Here is a 5,215-nt window from a genome sequence, read left to right on the forward strand (position 1 = left end):
CCGCCACTTTCCTCTTCATATAATTCCACCAATAGACTTCCTTAAGATCATGATATATTTTTGTAAAACCTGGGTGCACAGAATACCTATAAGTGTGAGCTTCAGTCAAAATTCTTTCACGGAGACCATCCACATTTGGAACACATAGTCGCCCTTGGTACCTTAGTGTACCATCATCCATGCCAAGAGAAAAGGTCATGGTCTTATGTTTATGAATCCTCTCTTTCAATTGCACCAATAATGGATCGTTGTATTGCTTCTCTTTCACTTCCACGCCAAACGATGATTCAGCCCTATTTTGTACAATTATCCCTCCTTCACTAGAGTCCGCAAGACGAATTATCAAACTAGCCAATCGGTGAATTTCCTTGGCCAATGTCCTTTAATATGCCTCTAAGTGAGCCAAACTACCCATAGATTTCCGACTAAGAGCATCCGCCACAATATTGGTTTTCCTCGAGTGATATAAAATATCAATGTCGTAATCCTTGAGTAACTCAAGCCATCTTCCTAGCCTCAGATTCAGCACCTTTTGTTTGAAAATATATTGAAGACTCTTGTGGTCCGTGAATACATCCACATGGACCCCATGCAAATAATGATGCCAAATTTTCAATGCAAAAACCACCGCCGCAAGTTCCAAGTATGTGTATGATAATTCTTTTCATGATTCTTGAGTTGCCTAGAGGCATGAATGATCATCTTGCCACATTGCATTATTAGTGGAACATCTATATCAAATTTCTCTTTCATATGACTTCATAGGAATTGAGTTCTACAAAAATTTCCTTGATACGGTTACAATCTTATTAGTACTTGCAACTTGTTTTTTTGAATTTCTCAACAAAAGACATTACTAGGTCAGTTTTCTTATGGGACCATCTGTTTCAAATGAATAACATCTACTAGCTTGTGCGCACCCCCTGATAACATCAACCTACATGGCAGTGCCTCAATATGTGAAGTAACATCGTGCTCAGATCTTTCTTTGCCACCCTCTTTCCTCATTATAAGTCTTATAGGATTTTAAGAAACCACTCTATTTCCCTTGTGAATATTCTCACAATCCTTCTTTACTACTAAACACTTCCTAAAACACATATCAACACCCTTCATATATATTCAATTCAACAAAAGTCATTGGCCCGAACGGGGCCTTTTCTGAAACTTGAGATCCTCCTAAATTCTTCAACGACGACTTCTTGTTTTCCTTATAAGTGTACGAATTAGTCCGCATGATTCCATCATCGATGAGTAACTCACTTTATTCCCAGTATTATAGTCACCAATAATGTTTCCTGGTATTGCAGCCTAAGAGCTATCATGTTAAACATGTTTGGTTCGTAACAAGTGTTCATCCTCTCTCAATATGTTTCAAACATTTACCCTTTGGTTTAGACAATATGTTGGTACTATATTTCCTTTATGACTGGAGAATTCACTCCCATCCCATTTTTCCCTTAATTCAGAGTTGACAATATTATTGTGTCACACACTTGTTTTCCTCCTATGAACTCGTAGTATCATTATGCCTGGTTTGTTGAGTTTATCACACCACCACTTCATCACCAGTAGTCTCACTTTCCAATGTAATATGTAGACATGAACTCCTTCTAAATCGTTTAGTTGATATTCAGTGTCACTCAAGTCGGCTGCATTACAGTTGATCCTTTATATCTTCTATTAACACTTGTACTCTAGGCGAGTCCACCATTTTGATACGAACTATTTTGAGATAACCATGGACATCTAAATTTATAGATTTTTCTTCCAATTCTTCTCGCCTCATTCTTCCTAGTTAGTGAATAGATATGCGCTCTTCCATACGCTACGTGGTCTTTTCCCTTAGTTGGGAATTCATCCTGCTAGCCTCTCGACACTTGCTAGGATATCCGTGGGAAAATGTGTTCATCCGTATATCACTTAACACTTCCTTGCTTGTAAGATTCTTAAGAGACTCTCTATCAAGTCCCAATTCACTCTTGGGTTATTATAACATCACATTTATTTTTCCACTCGTTCTATCTTTCTTAAAGCCTTGGAACTTTAGCTAAATTGCAAATTTGTGATTAGCTCATTCTAAGAATTCGCAAGCCTTTCACATTTGATCCGTAGTACTTCCTTGGGTTCCATCGTCCCTGATTTTCTAACAAGTATAAAACCCTTTTGCAAACCTTACTCTTAGTTTCTAGTATCGTTGACCCTGTCATGTATATTATCACGTACGAAGAATTTACATTTCTTAACCTTCCACATTATTTTTGTACTAGTGGTTTATCATTTGCATATCCTCTCAGAGAATCATGTTACCCCTTACCACTTTTCTAGACTACACATGTATTCAACAAAATATCCAAACATCATAGCTACACGACCCTACTCTCATTTTATTGAACTTAAAGTAGCCTCACCATGGCCCTTCCCTCCCCACTTGGGGTGAATGTTTCATATTTTGACACAAGTCTTGAGTTTAGCAATTTGAGGGACACATGTTTCACATCTCTAGTCCTCCTGTATATGATTGACTAATATGGAGATTTAAGTCCCCATGGTATTAACCTCATAAGTCCTCTACTCTTATTCAGCCACATAGGCTTGGGATCCAAATCCCCCGTGTCAATATCCCTTTCGGAGTGTAACACCACTTTGAACATTCGTGGGATTCTTGTAATATTCATAGTGCTAGGGTCTTCTCATTGTGGGTTCACTTAACTCTCCATTCATAACTTCTTGTCTCCCGTGAGAGACCTACACATTTATCATTGCTCTCCAGGCCATGCCTTTCGTATATCACGTGCCTATGTAACAAATTTACATCTTAGAATCATACACATGGTTCCCACACTATCCACATGTACTAATTAAGCTTAGGTCTCATTTATCACGTCAATGCCTCTTTGGAGGTGGGTAATTATCACTTCCAGCACTCTTCTCATATAAAGTATGCTCATGGTACTATATATTTGTCATATATGGACATACCATTCATTCAACATGATACATGTGCCATCTATTTAATATTCAGGCCTTTACCCCTTCGTCATGTCACATGACAACATTACTTGGAATAAACCAAAAGAGCATTTAAACTTACCTTGAATCTCAACGCACGAGTTGGAGGAAGAACAGTTTCACAACCAGTTTCATCGCACGATTCAGAATATCAAAGAAGGGTATTATTCCTAAATGCCCATGTAGCATCCTTATGATAGATGTGGTCGACAACACACCGATAATAAGGACTCTACTAGACACGGCTCCAAGACATCCTAGGACACTTTAAAACCTTAGGCTCTGATACCAAGTTTGTCATACCCCAAAATCGAGGAGCGCGACCGGCGCTCAACCGAGTGAACCCGACCGAGCAAGCCTGTTAGATTTTATTCTACCCAAATTCATCCACGAATGGAGATAATACATATTTTCATTAATTAGTCAAAAGGTGTTCATTTCTACAATACCAATTCATTTCCAATAGTTTCATCATTTTTAAAGTCTCTAATGGACAAAATATTACAGCCACATCATAACGTATTTTGACTTTTCCAGCACCAATACACAACCCACACTATGTCTACGGAGCCTCTATAGATAAAGAAGAGTACAATGATAATGCCGGCAACAAGGCCCCGACTATACCTCAATCATAATACATAAAGAACAAAAGATACATGACCCCTGGATGAAGTGGGGCTCACCAAGTCAGCTGGGAAGAAGGTGTACTGCTATCACTGATCAATATCTCCTGCTGTGGAACCACCTGCATCCATTTAAATATGCAGCGCCCCCGACAAAAAATGTTAGCACCGTCGAATAGTACTAGTATGAAAACGAAACACCAATTTAAGAATTCAGAAATACAAAATGAATATGATGAACCAGTGCGGCAATAGAATAATATAGATAACCTTTTCAACCATAGCAAGCTTATTAAAAGCTATCAATAACATTTATAGGATTTAAGATGAGATCCTCTGTAGCCATCTTCACACAAAGAGACCATGCCGCCTCACCCGATGTATGCAGGTGGAGGTGTACGTACAATACCACAACTCAAATCAAGCGGCCCTGCCGCCTCACCCCAATGCGTGCGGGTGGATGTATAACCACAGTACCAAGAACCTACACAAAGAGGATATGCCGCCTCACCCCAATATATACGGGTGGTGGTGCCACAACAATATCAAAACTGTACACAAAGCGGTCGTACCGCCTCACCCCAATGTAAGCGGGTGGAGGTGCAGTCCCACAATACCATAATCCCTACACAAAGAGGTCATGCCGCCTCACCCCAATATATATGTGGGTGGAGGTGTATCACAATCACAATATCTATACCACTTGCATAATAACTTTCACATAAATCACGACTAGAAATTATAAAATCAGATTTTTATAAAATCTTCCAAAAACAAAAATTTAAGATTTGAAGGTCCATTTGACATCGGAATTGGATAAATTTTGTATGGTTGAACTAGTATCGAAATGGGTGTTCGGATTTTGTAAGTGTTTCCGAGATTTGAGATGTGGGTCCCATTGTCGAATATTTAAATAAATTTTGGATTTTTATCCGGAAAATTACTAAATTCATATGAAATTAATTCCTACGATTTGGTTTGAGTATATCAAATTGTTTGTGAATAAATATGAAGCTTTTGGAGTCCAATTTAAAAGGAAAAGCTATGGTCGAGTAATTGATTGAAATTACAAAGCGAGGTAAGTGTCGTGGTTAACCTTGACTTGAGTGAATAGAACCCTAAAATTATTTGTTATGTGAAAAGCAAGTGAACGACGTATAGGCGAGGTAATGAGTGTCTATACATTGTCAAATTAATTGTTTGCATAATTATTTGAAAATCCTAAATTTGTTTTAATACACGAATTAATTGTTATAGCAATTGTTTCTCTCCTATTCTTTGTCATATATTAATTCTTGAATTCCTGTAATAATTGCTACATGCTTATTTGAATTATTTCCATTAATTGCTACTTGACATTTAGCATATTAAATATTAAACTGCCTATTTTCTCCCTGATTTCCATAATAAACTGCTATTTGTCATTGTTTGTTTCATAATTAAATCATAATTATTCTATGCTTGTTGTCTTAAAATTTTATATTAATTGTTGCATTTATTGGGGTAATTTCTTCTATGAGAAATGGTAATGTATATATTGAAAGATCGGGTTGTACGCCGCAACAGACTTGTTAAAA

The sequence above is a fragment of the Nicotiana tabacum genome, chromosome 14 (genome assembly GCF_000715075.1).
Source record: "Nicotiana tabacum cultivar K326 chromosome 14, ASM71507v2, whole genome shotgun sequence".
Taxonomy (NCBI): Eukaryota; Viridiplantae; Streptophyta; class Magnoliopsida; order Solanales; family Solanaceae; genus Nicotiana; species Nicotiana tabacum.